We start from the raw sequence: 17500 nt of genomic DNA, 5'->3' as shown, positions 1-17500 counted from the left end.
GATAATGTCTTTGTTCCCAGTGCATGGGTTCCCCACAAAGCAGACGTGAAAGAAAGGAGTTTATTTGTGCGGTGATTACAGGATGCTTGATGAGGGAGTGGGGAAGGGACGCCAGGAGGGGAGGAAAGCTCAGAGCAGGTGCGTTAGGGATTGAAGCACCACGTGGGCAGTGGGCTCAGTCCTTCAAGGGCCCTCTGAGCTCAGTGGCTCACCGGCCAAAGAGACATTCCATTGGGGGCAGGGCATCCATCGACCACCTATGCTCCTCCTTGGTTGTGGATTGCTGCTGGGAACGCTAACTTCTGGTGCTTCCACCCTGCCCCATGCGTGGGTGTCCACTGCCAGAGAGTTCCCAGCAGAGACATGAGGTGGGCTACCATGTGGGCTGGAGACCTCGTGGAGGAGATCCGTGGTGTCTGCTGTGGATGAGGTGGTGGTCAGAGAGCCGGCGTGGGAGCCGAGGCCTGAATAAGGGACCAGGGAAAGCAGATGGCTCCTAGGGGATCGTCCTGCCACTCTCCTTTGTGGGAGCCTGCAGTTCCAGGGGTGAAAGCTCCTCAGCCAGGGCCCTGCAGGTGCAGGTACATCACAGGCAAAGCTGGGGTGTTACAGACTCCATCCCTCTTCGGCGCCTCTCCCTGGGGCCCACAATATGCCTCACTCTTATTTTAGCCAAAGAACTTACAAATGACCTTAGGAAGACATCCCTCATCGGATGATTTAAGTCCCCCGCAGTTGTGCCAAGATCTACCTTTAAATGTTTCAAATACTCTCCAAGAGCTTGAAAAGGTGCCCCAGCTCGCCCTCTGCTGTACCTCTACCACTAGGCTATATTTAGCTCCAAGCCCAGTTTCCAGCCTTTAACATATTCTATTCTTTCTGCAAGAGAAGCTCACTGCCAGATTTGTCTCTGTGGCTTATTTTAAAATCAACAGCAAACAACACACACACACACATGTACGTACACATACACGAAATATCCCTCACAGATAACAGTGTATAAATCAGGCAGAAGAAGATAAAAGGACTTCTTCATACTTTCTGTTTATTCTACTCGACAGCAAAGTGCTTTGCTAAGCCCATGCAGTTATATTGTGATTTTATACTTATTACATCTACAGTAAGCTCCAGAAAAATCCCAGATGCCTTCAAGCCCCTCTGATTTTGCCTACAAGCCATCTATGGGTTCTTCTGCATGACTGGGCAAGTGCTGCCCCTCTTAACCCACTGGCATTTGACTTTGACGGCTTTCCCACCACATGCATCTTCCTTTTTTATCGGCTTCCATTCTCTAACATCATGCATAGAGGATACAAAGGTGATGATTTGGGATGAAATACACCAAATAGCCCCCAAGGGCAGTTCTGTTCCTTTCTCTTTATGGGGGGGGGGGGCTTTTAGTGGAGAAGTGAGTATGCATTCTCTCTTGAGAATCATTTATCAATGATATTAATAGAGCCAGTGGATTGGATACCCACTCTATGCCATGTACTTGGCAGATGATATGCCTAATTGCATTTAATGTAATCCTTACTATGACCTTATCCAATAGGGATGTTCCCCTTTAGAAGAGGAAGAACTCAACCTCTGTACATGCCCAAGGTTACACCTAAAGCAAGAGGAAAAGTCGAGATCAAGACCCAAGTCTATCTAATTCTAAAGCTATGGTCCCCAGACCAAGTGGTCTGAATGTGTAGTCTCCAGACCAGCGGTATCAGCATCACCGAAAACCCACATCCTCAGCACCCACCCCCCCGGCCCCGGACCTTCTGAATGGGATACTCTGGGGGGTGTCTAGCACCCCATGTTTTACCAAGCCCTCCAGATGGTTCTGGTGCTCTCCAAAGTTTGAGAAGCACCATCATTGCCCATGTGTTAACGGCTAATGAATGCTTAAACTAGAGATTCAACTTTGAAGGAGCTTTGAAATTTCCCCTTCCTCTTTGGGAGTATCATTAAAGTGCAGAAAATCCCAGCGTTTATTTTCCCTTTAGAAAGTATGCCTTTTGAATTTGGAAAGGTTGAAACTTTCAGCCCGCTATCTGGATGTGTATCTAGGTTTCACTACTGATTAACTGTGTGACTTGGGGAAACTTATTTAACCTCTATAATCCTCAGCTTCCAAGTCTGTATATTACAGATAATAATAATCCTTTCCAGGATTCTTGTGAGGATTAAATGAGTCAGTGTCTGCAAAAGGGTTGAGCATAATGCCAAGGGTATCATAAGGATCCAATAAATATTAGCTGATTGTTCATAATTGTACGGTTGGCTTGCTTATGGTAGCTGTCATTAGTAATAATAGCTAAACTGGGTAATGCTTTTAAAACTGTATCCTTCATTTAAAAGGTCAGCATAGGTTTGATAAAATAGTTTTCTGTGACGAACTTGAGGGATATTTTTAAACCTTGCCATTCTTATGTTTGAATCCTAGCAATGAGTATAGTTATCAAAGTAACTGAGAGAGAACGTCGGTGTTCCCATTAAAAATTATTTATGGAAATTTGACACATAGTAGGTGCTCATCCATGTTTGTCGAGTAATAAATTCAATGAATGATTGATCCACAGAGGCTATTTCTAAGTCCACACATTGCCCCTCGCACTGTCAGTACAGTGGGGGCTGGAAACTAAGCCCTCTTCTCTCTTGTAAGTCCAGTACTACACAGGGTTAAATCTGGCTGGGAAATAAATGGTCAATCATTCTTGTTGACTGAATTTTTAAAAAGAAATGCTTATATCTTTAATCTCTTCTACCATAACATGCTTTGAGATCTTACAAGCAAAGATCAAAGTAAAAATATATTTCTCTCCCCGTATACGCGGCTGCCTAACATTTTTTAAAATGAAATTATCAAAGAGTGATCAAATAAAACTTAGGAGCCAGGGGACCTGGATTCTTGGTTCTGCTTTCCTGCCAGCTTGGCTTGGATGTGACAAAGGTTTGTCATTGAACTCTCAGCATCTTTTATCTGGTGTGTAAGTGGAGAAGGTTGGGCCAGATCAGTTTTTCCACTGGGGGACTGGTACCAGACGGCTGTAGGTGTGTAACCTCAGCAGAGTGTTGAATAACATTGAATCACATGGTGAGAATGTTCTGTTTCAATTCCTGTTCAATCTTTGCCATTGAGTTGAAGAGAGAGCCTGATTGTGGGGCGGTAGGTGTTTAATACCTCAGATGATGCTTGCTAATCTCCTATTTTAACACAGATCTGAGTCTAGATAAGGAGGCAGCAGTCTTTACCTGGTTTTGTACTTGCCATGCTTATTTTAAGTTTTATCTTCTGTACATGACAAGATGATATTTTTTTAACTTGCTGTAACGAGATATATTTTCCTTTTTTTTTTAATAAATGGATTCAAGATACAGAAAGTAATTGGAGTTAAAAAATTAGGTTAAGAAGAGTGCAGGTGGCTTGAAAGAGTGGTAGAAATCATGAAAATGAAAAAGGTTGGAAACTGGATGAAGGCGCATAGGTCTCAGGTCCTACCGGTCAGAAGTCAGTACAGCAAATAGAAGAAATCTTCCTTCTGGTCAAGACCGCATATCTGGGATGTGCCGTCAGGCCAGGAGGGGGCGCTAGGGAGCAGCAGTCCTGGCACCTTCAGAAGGGGAGGACCAAGCCCCCCATCTGACTCTGGAGATTAGGGTCCTAGCTCTGGGGTGGAGCCAGAGGCTTGCACGTGTAGGCTCTTGCCAGGCAGGGTTCCCAATGAGGACATTAAGATTCAGTGTACGTCAAGAATACAAACGTCCGTAGGAAAAAAGGAGAAACGCAGAGAAAGTGGATGGACGAAAATGTTCACCACAACATTAATTATATGCACAAAGGACTGGAACACTCTCATCTGGTCAATATGAAGATAAAAGTTAGTGATGTCATCCCTGGGACAGAATATCTATAGCTGTTCAAAATTAGATGTATGGGGACTTGTGAGAAAATGTTAATAGTGCAATGTAAAGGGAAGAACCCAAAATATGGAATTGCATCCATCGCTTTGTTTTAACTATAGAAAATATAGAAACAATTAGAAATGAACACATCACAGTGCTAATAGTGGTTATTTCTGGCTCATGCGATTATGTGTCTTTTCAAAATGCTTTCGTGTATTTTAAGGCTATGTCCACAATTAGAAACATTAAATATAACTCTCTGTCCTTCCTCCAATCGCAGACATCAGTCAAAGGACGTGATTAAAATCCCGGCTCTGTCATTATTAAGGTGTGACCTTAGACAAACCTTAACCTTGTGAGTGTCAGTTTCCTCAACCTGCAAAGAGGAAAGCGTCCCTTTTTCCTGGGCTGTTGTGATCATTAAATACAATGATGCTCAGGATGCCTGGCTCCCAGCGCTCTCTTAGTCAGTAGTGCCTGCCCTTATTTAATAATAATCATACCATGACGTTATCATTGTCCTTGCTCCCGTTGTTATTATTACTGCTGGCCAGTTTGGAAGGTGTAACAGGCTGTAAAACTAAAGAATCAAGCTATCAAAATTTAATTCTGCTGCCATCCCCTCTGCCCTCTGTATAAACACATGCACACACACTTACTAAGTGAACTTGTGCACACGTGTATGCACCCTACTCCGGTGCTGAGCATCCTCTGTTTCCATATCCAGAGCTTCCATCGCAAGAGGACCAGCTGCAGCTAACAGACACTTAGGAGGCATCATCTATGTACAGACCCTGCTCGACACATGCAACTTGACTTTTGCTCCTCCCCTTTTTAAAAATCGAGGTAAAATTCACAGAACACAAAATTCACCATTAACCTCCTAAAGTGTACCGTTCAGTGGCACCTAGTACATTCACAGTGTTGTGCACGCATCACCTCTGTCTAGTTCCAAGAGGTCGTCACCCAAAAGGAAACCCTGCATCCACTAGCAGTCACTCCCCATCTCCCCTTCCTAGCCCCTGGCAACCACCAGCCTGCTTTCTGTTTCTGCAGCTTTGCTTGTCATTTTCTTCAGCACTGGCACTGGGTGTCCGGCTTGCACCTTGTGTTCTCTTGGTTGGTGCTCTTCGATCTTTCCCCTTTGCCGGTTGGTTCAGGACCCCCTGTGAAATGAAGGAATGCACTCAACCCCCACTTCCTTGAAATCAAAATGCCCCAGTGCATTCATATAAAATACAGATTTTTTTTTCCCCCTAAAAGATTTGGGGCTTTGGGGGCTTCATCCTATTGTCAGGTGATTTAGCCCCCGTGGGGGCCCTTTGTGGAGGCCTGGCCATGGGGCGGCCACTTCCTCCCAGGGTCAGGCCCTTGTGAGCCTTGCTGGTGTGGAGCTGGGAGATGGGCCTGGAGCATCCTGGCTTGCTGGCTGGTAAGGCCCTTCCGTGGAGCTGCCCTGCTGTCCTAGAACCAAACCCGGGTTCAAATCCTGGCTCTGCAGTTCTCTGTGCATGTGATCTTGGTTAAGCAAATGCACTCCCTGGGTCTCAGTCTCTGCGTCTCTAAAAGTGTGATCATGCTGAGCTTTTTTGGTGCAGGATTAAATGCGATAAGGGCTGTGAGAGGCTCCCAAGGATCCATCACCATCCTAGCTTTACTTTGCTTCCTTGGAGACAGAGGAGTATGTTAGAAAGATTACCTGAGAATTCAGAATCAAATGGCCAGGGTTTATCTTTTAGTCCTGCTACTTCCCCATCCCGAACCTGTGGGGAAGGATGGAAAAGGAAGGCGGCAGGAGCAAGATGGGCATCGCAGAGCCTCCTTTGCGGGGCTGTTGTGGGGATAAAATGAGGTCATGTCTATGAAGGCCCAAATGCAAGTTCTGGCACATGTGACCTTGTGGAACTGAACCTCTGTTCATTACCTTTCCTTGTAGGTCATGGGCTCAAATGTCTTCATGGGCCAGACCGATGAGTTCATGGCCAGCGTAGCAGAAGACAGGTGTGGGTGAGGGGGGTGGGAGGGGAAGGCTTTGTCTTGGGCACTGGCAGTGACAGGATATGCGTTTTATTTTTTTATATGTAACCCAGCGGGTAACAGCATGGGGTGGGGGCTCACACTGAATTAGTGAATTGCTCCCCCTTTGACCCTTTTCTTTAGAACAAGCCTCAGTTTCTTCATCTGCAAAATGGAGATATTTATGCTTTCTCTGACCACCTCACAGAGGAGCTGGGAAGAAAAAAATGAGATTTAAAAAAAATGTCTATGAAAGCATTGTGTAAACTGTCAAGTGCTGTGTAACTGTAACCGATGATCATTTTGTTTAAAAGATATTGTTTGGTTGATACTCATCAAAATAGAGCTCATTCTCCTCTGTCCTCAGGTGATGGTTACTTTTTGTGCTGTGAACATGCACGGGGGAATCGCAGGTTAGTAGGTCTTTGGCTTTTTAACCAAGTGGCCTCTGAGCTGGAAAAGATGGAGAATTCCTTCACTGAAGGGCCATATCTTTTGAGTCTATTGACAGCATGTCATGTGGAACTCAAAATTGCCTTCGTGAATGCAGATAGATTGCATCTATTAGTTCCTTCTTGTCATCATGACCTGTCAGAAGGGAAAATTAAATGTGCCTACAAATATCTCAATATTTATGCTGTGTGCAAGGTTTAATATTCATCTGGAGCAGTGAGCGCAACGAGAAATAAAATCCACATCTTTTCCTTTGGCTTGGGAGATGGCTCCGTTCAGCCAGAATCCTCCCAGCACCTACTGGGAGCTAGTGAGTACACGATGTGCTAGGCTCTACGGGAGAAAGACACCCAGCTGGACTGCTCAAAACGTCACATTTGCATGTTCTTTCGGGAGCCACGGAGACTCTGAGGTCATTCCCATGGGGGCGGTGAAATCTGAGCAGAGGTTTGGAAGAGAGAAATAGGCAAGTGCATGGCAGACAGGAGGTGTTTGCAGAAGCAGGGGAGAGGGAAGAGTGCGAGTGGGTCCATGAGACACCAGAAACCCACCCTTGCCTGTGAAGATGTGAGCATGTGCTTGCAGGGGTGGGGGACCCCGAGGTGGGAATCAGTAGTTCAGAGCCATAAACCACCCCCCCCCACCGGAAGGCATTGAACTGTGGCCTGGGGAAACATGCGAAGAAAGAAGGTGTCTCTTAGCAAGTGTATTTTTTTTTTCTAGCAGTGAAAAGATGGATGTACATGCCTATTGTTACGCGTGTGAAGGGGAGAGCTCAGTTAAAGGGATGGATGGTTTGTTTCTGTTTTGTAGATAGACATTTGTGCCACATCTGAGACTCCACATATAAGTGATGCCATGTGGTGTCTTTCTCTTTCTGACTTACTTCACTCAGGATGAGAGTCTCTAGTTCCCCCTGCATCCAAATCACTTGTGATGGACGAGGATGGAGGCTAAGGTGAGGCCAAGAATGTGTATATATATGTCTAACCGAGTCCCTTTGCTGTACAGCAGAAATTGGCAGAACATTGTACACCAGCTCTAATCACATTGAAACAAGGGATGGATGGCAAATGAAAACAAATTGTAAAGCCTGTGCTGTTAATGTAAGAGCGCGTTGATCATTGAAGTGTCTCTGATCCTTGATGTTTTGAATACGCTGTGCTTGTTGCTTCTCTCGCTGTCAATGTAAATAATGGAATGATTTCATACGTTCACGCGTGCCTTCATTCCCCTAACCCTGTTTTTTCCCCAGTAAGGTCCTAAATTCCTCAAGCCTGACTTCTCCTCCCCAGGGGTTTTCAGAAACCCAACCCCCATGGTTGGCGAGGGACGGCTGTGTGTGATGTGGTAACTGCCCTCAAGGAGCTTACAATCTAGCTGGGGGTGAATGACTTGCACATGAACGCAACTAGACTGTGAGCTTCTAGAGGGCAGGGACCTTACCCTAAGTCATCTCTCTTCTCACCCTGCACACCCTCCCTGAGGGACCTCATCCATCCCATGGCGTCAACCACCACCTGTGTGCCGAGGACCCTCTGGGCCTGGACTGTCTCCTGAGGGCCACGCCGTGCTCTCCAGCCATCCGCAGTTGTGGGACTCAGGATGCTCGGCTGACTCAACCTGCTCGCGGAAACCCAGCTTGTCTTCTCTCCTCGGGGCCAGCCTGGGCTCCTGGGGATCCGGGGTTCTGTCCCCCAAATCAGAGATCCAAAGGTCCTGCTTCTGGATGGAGCTTGATGGAAAAAAAAGTTTATGTTTCGATGTTAAGTGAAAAGGAGAGCCTATCAAATTGTTTAGACATCATGAGCTCATTGATGTTCACTGCATACATGAAAGATGGAGAAATGTTCACGGATGTATCCGTGGTTGCTTCCTGTGGTGAGAAATGGTTGATGTTTTCTTTGTCTGGCACTGCGGTGCTCCCTAAGTCTCTTGCAATAAATATATACTACATATATGTTTTATAAAATATATATGCATATTTTATAACCAGCCAAAACATCTAATGAAGTGGTTCAAAGGTCTCAGTTTGCATGTCCCCTCCTTGGGAGACACCCTTGTTCCTCTGTGTCCACCTGGAGTCTGAGGCTCTGCCTCAGCATCCTCAGAACCTGTACTGATCCTGTTGGGGGACCTGCCCCCTTGTGTTCACTTTCTGTCTGCTCCCCACCTAGATTGTGAGCTCCTTGAGGGCAGAAAGCAGGGCTTATTTGTCTTGTATTCCCAGTGCCTAGCACAAGGCTGACACAGGTAACCACTCAGTATGTGTGCATGTTTTGGAAGGAAGGAAGAGAGGGAGGAAAGGAATTCAGAGAATACATCGGAAAAGATATTGGGATGCTCAATTTTTTTTTAAATCTCCATAGATCCCATTTAGTTTTTTCCTTTTCCAAGACTATTTATATATTTTTAATCTACTGAACCGATGCATTTTTAAAATCAAATGCATTTATTAATCAAAGACCATAAACATGCCATTCTGAGCTCCTGTGGGGCCGAGTCCGGCACCTGTTAGGTGCTGTCTCCAGGCTGACTTGGGCAGAGCGCCCCCTGCCTGAAACCTCAGGCATGACACTCAAGGCTGTCCTGAGTCCTTCTGGAGCTAATGTGTGTTCTTGAGGATCCCTTTCAGTGGAACAATGGCAGACTGTAGTATCTAAGGTAGCAGGGCGAGGACAAGGGGACAGATGTACTAGGAAAGAACAATAGCTAACTCCTATTGTGTGTTTACTCTGTGCCAGACACTGTGCTAAGCATCAACATGCATGATCCCCCTCACCCCTCAAAACAGCCCTGCGCAGTAGGTACCATTATTGTTCCCAATTTTGTAGATGAGGAAACTGAGGCTTAATGACAAACTACATGGGGACGCTGGAATTTGGACTGTGGTCCACTGATGACAGAGCTTGAATCCAGCACTACTTCTGAGTTTACTGGGGAAGTGCTGGGCAGAGAGGATGAGAGGAATGTTTGGTGAATCAGCAGTAGTGTCTTCACCTTGTTTGGTGAGGTTCCAGAATAGTCCTGCTTAGCCTGAAAGTCCTTCATGGGGTCTGAGACACCACCGAGCTTGTAGGCAGCTGGTTCCATGTATATGCAGCTTTCTGGGAAGTTCTCTACAAGGAGTCTGCACATTTGAAAAATAAATGGTGGGAGTTCCCACTGTGGCGCAGTGTGTTAAGGATCTGACTGTAGAGTCTCAGGTTGCTGCAGAGGTGTGGGTTCAAGCCCCGGCTCAAGTAGGTTAAAGGATCCGGGGTTGCAGCAGCTGTGGCATAGGTAGCAGCTGCAGCTTGGATTTAATCCTTGGCCTGGAAACTTCCGTGTGCCGTGTGTGTGGCCATAAAAAAAAAGATGAAGAAAGCGTTGAACTCCTTGGATTGGAGAAGAGCTGTAGTGACCAGAGCCAGGCCCCATGCTGGGAACGGTTTCTCCCTTCGGTACCACCCAGTGGAGATGGATGTGGCCTTGTTGCTAAAACATTTCTGAGAACCTAGAGGATTAAGTAAGGGTAGGGTGTGTATGACCCTGGCTGCTTAGAACCAACCGATCACCAAATCGATCAACAAATATTTATTCAAGTAGAGACCTGAAAGCTCCTTAGTGTGTCAGAGTTGTTTGAAGAAGGATTTCTGCCTTGGTTGGGAGTTTGGGCTAATGAGATAATAATAATTACCATTTATTGAGTGCCGGCTGTGTGCCAGGTATCTCTACTGGACACTTTATATGCGCTGGTCCACTCAATCCTCACAGCAACCCCAGCCAGGAAGGTGTTATAACCCACTCTCTACAGAGGAGGAGACTCAGAGAGTTTCAGTGTCTTGCCTAAAATCGTCGTAGCCTCATCTATGGAAATAGAGGAGCTAAATTTGATTCTAAGCCTCTTTCCCCAAATCCCCATTGCCCCCTGCCCTGTTTCCCTTTTCCCTCATTTTGTGATGTGCAGTGTTTGTGCTTCCATCGGAAGTGAAGATCCATCGGCGCATCAAATTAGTAAACAAAAGTGAATCAAGCCAAAGCTCAGTGCCTGCTGGTTGGCCAGGCTGTTTTATAAGAGAGTCTTGCACTTGTATGTTAGACCAGATCTCATCCCAGTTCCCTTATGGCTTTAAGTTCTCATCTCAAATTCCAAAGAATCCAAGTCTTTAATTTTTCTGACCAAGCAGAACTATTACCCTCCCACCCTGCGTTACCCTCCCACCCTGTGTTACCTCTTCCTTAGACAGTGACAGAGGTTGTAATTTTTCTCTGCCCACCTAACAGATTAATCCTTGACCATAAGTCATTTCAAGCAAGAAGAAAGGAACCATGTAAATGTGGGAAACAGCTACTTATTTCAGTGTTTTCTCATTCCCCAGGGAGGAAATGGAACTGTTAGATTTCTACTTACTAAAACAGTGGGGACCCATATGCCCAGTGGATTGGTTTGATTTTAGAAAATTGCTAGCAAATCAGAGCAACAAATGGCCAAAGAAATGCTGCCAATCCTTTGGGTCAGGGAGATTCGGGGCTGTCTCCCAGCATCTGGCTGTGAAAAGTCACGCGGGACAGTTGCAATGATGTTTCACTGATGAATAAATGCTGTCTGCCAGGCTTGCTGCCACCTGGCACCAGTGAGGCTCATGACCACGCTTCCCTCTGCATGCTGTCCTGCTCATACCTCTGTGCCTTGGCCACACTGTTCCCTCTGCTTGGAACGCCTTTTCCATGTCTGCAGGGCCAAATCCTACTTACCTGTCAAGTTCCAATACCCTTCCACCAGCAGCTCCTGCCCTGTCCATCCTGAGTCCACTCTTCCAGCCTCCCCCTTGGGCCCCCATTTCAGTCCTAGAACCAGCACATCATGGCCCTGACTTTGTTCCCTGTCTGCCTTTGGTCTCCCATCACAGAGCCAGGCACTCTAATATGACTTTGAATATAGCAGAATAAACTCTGCCATTGGCCCTGAGTGTGCTCTACTGATGGTTAGGTCTCATTGGGTCCACGGGACTGGGTGCTGTTACCCAGGTAGGCATGAAAGAAAGCCCTCACTTTTGCACTGTGATTTACGGCTGACCAAGTGTTTATACCCCCTCTCCCCACTCACACCCTGAGCAGCTGTGTCGGTGAGCAGTAGTCGAGGCTATTCATATTTCCCTGATATGGATGTAAGAACAAAATTACAAGGAGATTAGATGTTCTGAGCAGGATCACAGGATCATGCAGATTGCAAGTACGGCGGTGGCCTCAAGTTCATGTCTCTTTCAGGGCTCTGGGAGGTAGGGCTGGGCGTGTATTGCTGACTTTTGAAAGCAACTAAATTAACTCTCCACCCAGTTGAGACAGCCCCCGCCCCCCTCTAGCTTGTCCTCTGCTTCTGAAAATTCATTGCTGCTTCTGCAAATGAAGCTTTGCATATTGAATTGTATTTTGGACCCTCCTGGCTCTAGGTGAGGGTTGGGAAAGTCCTAGGCTGAAGGATACATGGGTGGGGGAAAGAGAGAAAAGCATAGAGCTTGCAGCAACCTGGGGCCACATTTCAGATTTCATATCTTCTGTCTTCACGGGTCTCCAGGTTTTTTTGCACAAGTTAGGGTAGATAAACATGCATATGTAAATTCATTAATTTAAAAAAGAGTCTCTCTGAGCTTTCATTTTTCTTCAATAGACACGCAAACATTAGTACCTTCTATGCAAGGTTGTCACACAGGTTTAATGAGAAACCACATATAAACAGGCCTTGTGTGGCAACAGAGTTGACATTTTCAAATGCTAGACTGTTTTCTTTCTAACCCTCCATCCACCATGCAGACTCCCTTTGACAGTGTCTATAGATTGGTTTGCTGATTGCTTACGAGCCTCAGAAGTGAGGAAAAAAAAAAAAAAAAAAGAGTCGTATACTCCCCCTCCCCAAGTATTGGGCCACTCAGAAGCTAGCCCTCCCTCAAAAGGCTGGGACAAGAGGGCCCTTCTCAGCCCAAGTCCCGTGACCTCCAGACCTGAATGGCCTCATTGCGTCTGCTTTCCGGGCTCCAGAGCAGCCGGGTGGTACGAGCTCTCCACTAACTCCGTATCTGCTTTCCTGCGCGTCCTTCCTTATGGAGCATGAGTGGCAGCTACCTCTGGCCCGGAAAGGAATTCTCCAGACGCCAAATATTTGAGAATCGTGGATTAACTCAAGAAACAGTGTGAGGGAAGGAGCACGATGGGAACATCTGTCACCCAGCAGCTGTGTCACCTGTGATGGAGAGGGCAGCGGGCTTTGGGGTCTGGATTAGAATCCTGCTTCTGTCCCTTACCAGCTTTCAGTGTGTTCAGGTCACTCAGTCTCCCCCCACCCTCCCGCCTGCGCTTGGGTAGAATCATTTGCGAAATGGAGAGGTAATATCCGTAATACCTACACCACAGAGCTATTTGGAGGGTGATATAACACCACATGTGGAAATCAATGAGCACCCTGTCTGGTGCATAGTAGGTGGCCATGAATCTTAATCTCCAGCTGGATGGACTTTGCCTTCTTAGCTCCTGCTTTTCCCTGGATGTCAACCCTTTAAATCCCTCCCTTACTCCTCATACTAAGGCTAATGTCTTCTTTCTCTGGGCCCCATAAATCTAGCATCTGAGTATTTAGTCCCTCCTGAAACTCCTGTCCCTTTTAGGGGGGAGGGGGAGGGCATGCTCATGGCATATGGACATTCCCAGGCCAGGAATCAAACCCAAGCCATAGCTGCGACCTGAGCCACAGCAGTGTCAGGGCTGGATCCTCAACCCGCAGCACCTCCAGGGACCTTCCAGACCCTTGACTTGGCTCTGAAGCCCTTGATGTAGCATTCAGGAGAAACTCCCGCGAAGAAGGAATGAGAGGCCACGTTGTGCTGTCTGTTATGATGGTCTAATTCCCTTCTACCAGTGCCCCTGCCGACCCAGAGGGCAGCTTTCCTTGGAGTGTGTCTTTCTGGGTTTTGGCGACTCATAAAGTTATTCAAGCCACGCTCCCATCTCTGCCTCTGAGAGACTAGCTGGCCCCATGAAGTGGGAACCACACGGGGGAGAAGGCTTGGGAGACAGGGCAGCCACCATGCCCGCAGCTCCGAGGTATCTGTGCATGTTAATGAGCTGGGAACCACACAAAAGGAGGGGAGGCAGATGCTTCAGCTTGGCCACCGAGGGGCTATTGTACCCCCAGCCATCCCCCTGCCTGCCTGCCTCCCAATTAGGGATGCAGTTTGGCAACTCCGTCCTCGCCCCTGGGCAGAAGGGGCCCCTGCAAGAGTGTGAACAGCTGGGCCACTTTGGGAGCCAGCAAGGCAGAAGTGAAGAGCCCATTCAGGTCTGGCGATCACAAGCCTGCTGTTGAAGATAGTCCCCTTGTCTCAGCCTGGAGGCATCGTGGGCTCCTGAGTGGCTCAATATTTGGATGGTTTTAGATGACATTTTCCCTCTTTTTTTCTGGGGGTTGCAATAATGAAGCAATCAGCAACTTAAATACAGAGCTTCTGGAGCAAGAACTGGATAGAAAGCATGATACAAAGAACTAAGAGAGGCAAGAAGCTGGGGTAGGGTTAAGACCCAAACAAAAGAAAAGATGCCTGATTGGACCATACAACTCGGATGAGTACTGAGCTTTGCGTGGTTGTAGAGGTTGAGATGCTGAGGAGTGTTTAGGCTGGTTAAGAAAAGTTTGCAGAGGAGTTCCCTGGTGGTTCAGCAGGTTAAGGATCTGGCATTGTCACTGCAATGGCTCAGGTCCCTGCTGTGCTGTGGGTTCGATCCCTGGCCTGGGAACTTCTGCATGCTGCAGATGTGGTCAAAAATAAAGGGGTACAGCATCCTCAGAGGTGTACAGCAGAGCCAGGATTCTAACTCAGGACTCCCCAGAGCCTGTGTTGTCTGTTGGCTGAATAGGTATAAAGTGTTGGTATAAAAGATTGGGTGATATGTATCTAGAGAGGGATGGGGAGAGTTCAGCGCAAAACTAAAAGGATGGGACCTGAGGCTGTAGCCAGTGGGAGTCCTAGAAGTTCCTGAGCTGTGATCTGATGCCTGTGGCCTTTTAGGACCTGTGTGGGTTTGTCACCGTGGAGCTGCCGACAGACATAGAGGGTCATGTCTTATTCTTGGCCTCGTTTCCTCAGAGCATCATGTATGCTCCTCCCCCTGTGATGCCTGTGTCCCATTTGCAATGTCCTGTTCAGAGTCTCCTCTCTAGATTGTCCGCTCTGTGCAGTTGGGAATGTCCCCTGTCAGGGTCACCTCTGTACCCCCATTGCCTGGCCCTGAGATGTGGTCAGTGCTTGGCTGTTGTTGGATGGATCAGTTTCAAAAAGATGGTGATTGGTACCGGGTGGGGTTGTTTCCAGAGAGAACTTCCCATCAGGACGTCAGAACCGATGGAGCCCAGGGCGGGAAGGCAGAGGGCTGGCGGGAAGGAGATGGCAGCAGAAGCAGGCATCTGGGGAGGAACTGCCTGCTTCATTCTCTGTGCTGCACGCCTTGTCCATTAGAGCACTTTCCACGCCACAGCTTTGTTGATGTGTTAACTTCTTAGCGCTGCCCTAACAAAGCACCGCAAACTAAGTGGCTCAGAACAACAGAAATTTATTCTTTCATCGTTCTGGCGGGTTTGAAGTCCAAAATCAAGGTGTCATCAGGGTTAGTTCCTTCTGGGGGGTCCAGAGGGAGAATCTGTGCCATGCCTCTTTCCTGGCTGCTGGTGGTCGCCAGCAGTCCTTGGCATTCCTCAGCTTGCACTTGGTAACTGCGTCCTGCCTCCGTTCTCACGTGGCCGCCTCTGTGCATCTGTGTCTTCGTGGCATTCTCCTTTCTCTGTGGGTCTGTCTCTCCTCCTCTTCTCATAAGGACTCTAGTCCCACTGGAATACGAGTTCCTTCTAATCCAGTCTTAACTTACATCTTAATTACATCTGTAAGGACCTCTTTCCACATCCGGTCATATACACAGCTTCCAAGGATAGACTTCAGCATCTCTCTTTAGGGGACACACATAACCAACCCTCAATAGCTGATCATCACATCTTAGTGGTAAACATAATAATGCATGTACATGGTGGGGTTTTTTTGGTCATTTAAAAAAAATTATAATTATTTAGGGCCGTGCCCGCGGCACATGGAATTTCCCAGGCTAGGGGGCAAATTGGACCTGCAGCTGCTGGGCTATGCCACAGCCACAGCAATACCAGATCCGAGTCGTGTCTGCGACCTACACCACAGCTCACGGCAATACCGGATTCTTGACCCACTGAGCGAGTCCAGGGATTGAACCCGCATCCTCAAGGATAGCAGTCAGTTTTGTTTCCGCTGAGCCGCAACGGGAGCTCTCTACATGGTGTTGTATAGTTGGCAAGCACTGATTATCACATGAAAGCCTCACAAAAATCCTAAGGGTAGGTGGCCTAATTGGCCCTTTTAGAGATGCTGAAACTGAGGGTTCCGAAAGGGATCTGCTCAAAATTGTGCGTGAGGAAGTGAGCAAAGGAGAAGGACTTTGAAACCTCGACTTGAACCGGGCTCTTTCCCGCTGTGCATCTGCCCTTTGGGAGCTGCTGGGATCAGGAGCAGGTAGGGCTGATGGGAGGCCCGGGAGAACCAGGTGCCCTGTACGTGCATTTGGGAGCCCCCTCTTCCCTGGAGACAACCTCGTGTGGGTAGCAAACATGATTGTCCCTGAACATGCCAGGGAGGGTAAGGCAAATTTGGGAAGTACTAGGGCATGATGGGTCTGTGGGCAATTGTGCACATGAGATGCTGATCTGGGTCCAGCTTGCGGGGAGCAGGGGTGACAGCTTTCATGTTCTCCCCTTCAGAGAACAAGCCTGAGGCCTCAGCAGCTTCCTCTCCTCCTGCCTGGGCCTCTCCCTCCTTCAGACTCCCTCCCTCTGTTCAGGCCCACCCCCCCCTCCTTTCCCTCCCCTACCCAGTGAGGCCAGAGCTGGACACCTGCTCCCCACTCCCCAACACAGCTGCCCCGGGGGCTAAGTACAGACTCTCCTGGCTCCACCACCTTCTAGAACATTCCTCCTGCCTTCTGTCTAGCAGTTAGACTCAGCTTCTCTCTTGTTCCTCTCTTGGCTTAGAGTTCCCACCTCTGCTCCTTTGGGCAAGCTCCTCCCCAGCACCCTTCTCCTCAGCCAGCCTTTCTTTCATTTCCATCTCATTTGCTGTAGTTAAAACAGAGGCACTGCCAGGAGGGCTGGTGCGGTCCTATCACGCAAAGAGCACAGATGGGAAATAGAAGCTGTGCTTTTACCCCTTCACGGGTTATAATGACACTGTGGTAGCCACTGAGAACTGTCCCATTTGGTCTTTAAAAGCATCCTGTGGAGTTCCTGTCGTGGCGCAGTGGTTAACAAATCTGACTAGGAACCATGAGGTGCGGGTTCGGTCCCTGGCCTTGCTCAGTGGGTTAAGGATCCGGCGTTGCTGAGAGCTGTGGTGTAGGTTGCAGACGCGGCTCGGATCCCGAGTTGCTGTGGCTCTGGCATAGGCTGGTGGCTACAGCTCCAATTCGACCCCTAGCCTGGGAACCTCCTTGTGCCGAGGGAGCGGCCCAAAAAATGACAAAAAGATAAAAAAAAAAAAAAAAAGAAAGCATCCTGTGAAGAAAAGAAGGTAGTATTCACTTGGTCAGATGAGGGAGGGGAGGCCCAGAGATACCAAGACCTTCCCGGGGTGTAGATGCTTCCTCCACCACCTGCCATCTCTGAGCTGCAACCTCTCTTTCTCTAAAAGGGGGTGACCTGTGGGAGTTCCCATTGTGGTGCAACAGAAAGAAATCCAACTAGTATGCGTGAGGATGGGTGTTTGATCCCTGGCCTCGCTCAGTGGGTGGGGAATCCAGTGTTGCCTTGAGCTGTGGTGTAGGTTGCAGATGAGGCTCGGATCCCAGGTTCCTGTGGCTGTGGTGTAGGCCGACACCTGTAACTCTCTTGAGACTCCTAGTCTGGGAACTTCCATATGCCATGGGTGCAGCCCTAAAAAGCAAAAAAAAAAGGAAAAGAAAGAAAAAAAGAAAATAAAAAAAGAGGTGACCTGTCTATTCTGCAGGCTGATTGGAGGACTAAACCCAGCTATCTCCTGTTAAGCTGGCACGTAGTAGGCACTCTGTTGTAACTGAATTCCAGAGTGGAAAGGTGGCG

The 17500-nt window shown here is 47.9% G+C and overlaps 1 protein-coding gene and 1 non-coding gene across 51 annotated transcripts in view; both read left to right on the top strand.

The window, feature by feature from the left end:
* TENM4 (teneurin transmembrane protein 4) overlaps window positions 1–17500 on the top strand; it is a 2941714-nt gene that overhangs the window by 2192848 nt on the left and 731366 nt on the right. The gene's annotated exons all lie outside the window — the stretch shown is intronic.
* Window positions 7721–7800, top strand: MIR708 (microRNA mir-708). Its single transcript, NR_038566.1, has one exon. It is a non-coding gene; the product is annotated as a microRNA mir-708 (primary transcript).

This window comes from Sus scrofa, chromosome 9 (genome assembly GCF_054392235.1).
Source record: "Sus scrofa isolate SSC_HxYL_T2T_F1_AM1 chromosome 9, Sscrofa_HxYL_maternal_Yorkshire_Landrace_v2.0, whole genome shotgun sequence".
NCBI classification, from domain to species: Eukaryota; Metazoa; Chordata; class Mammalia; order Artiodactyla; family Suidae; genus Sus; species Sus scrofa.
This window is presented reverse-complemented; position numbering and strand designations above follow the sequence as displayed.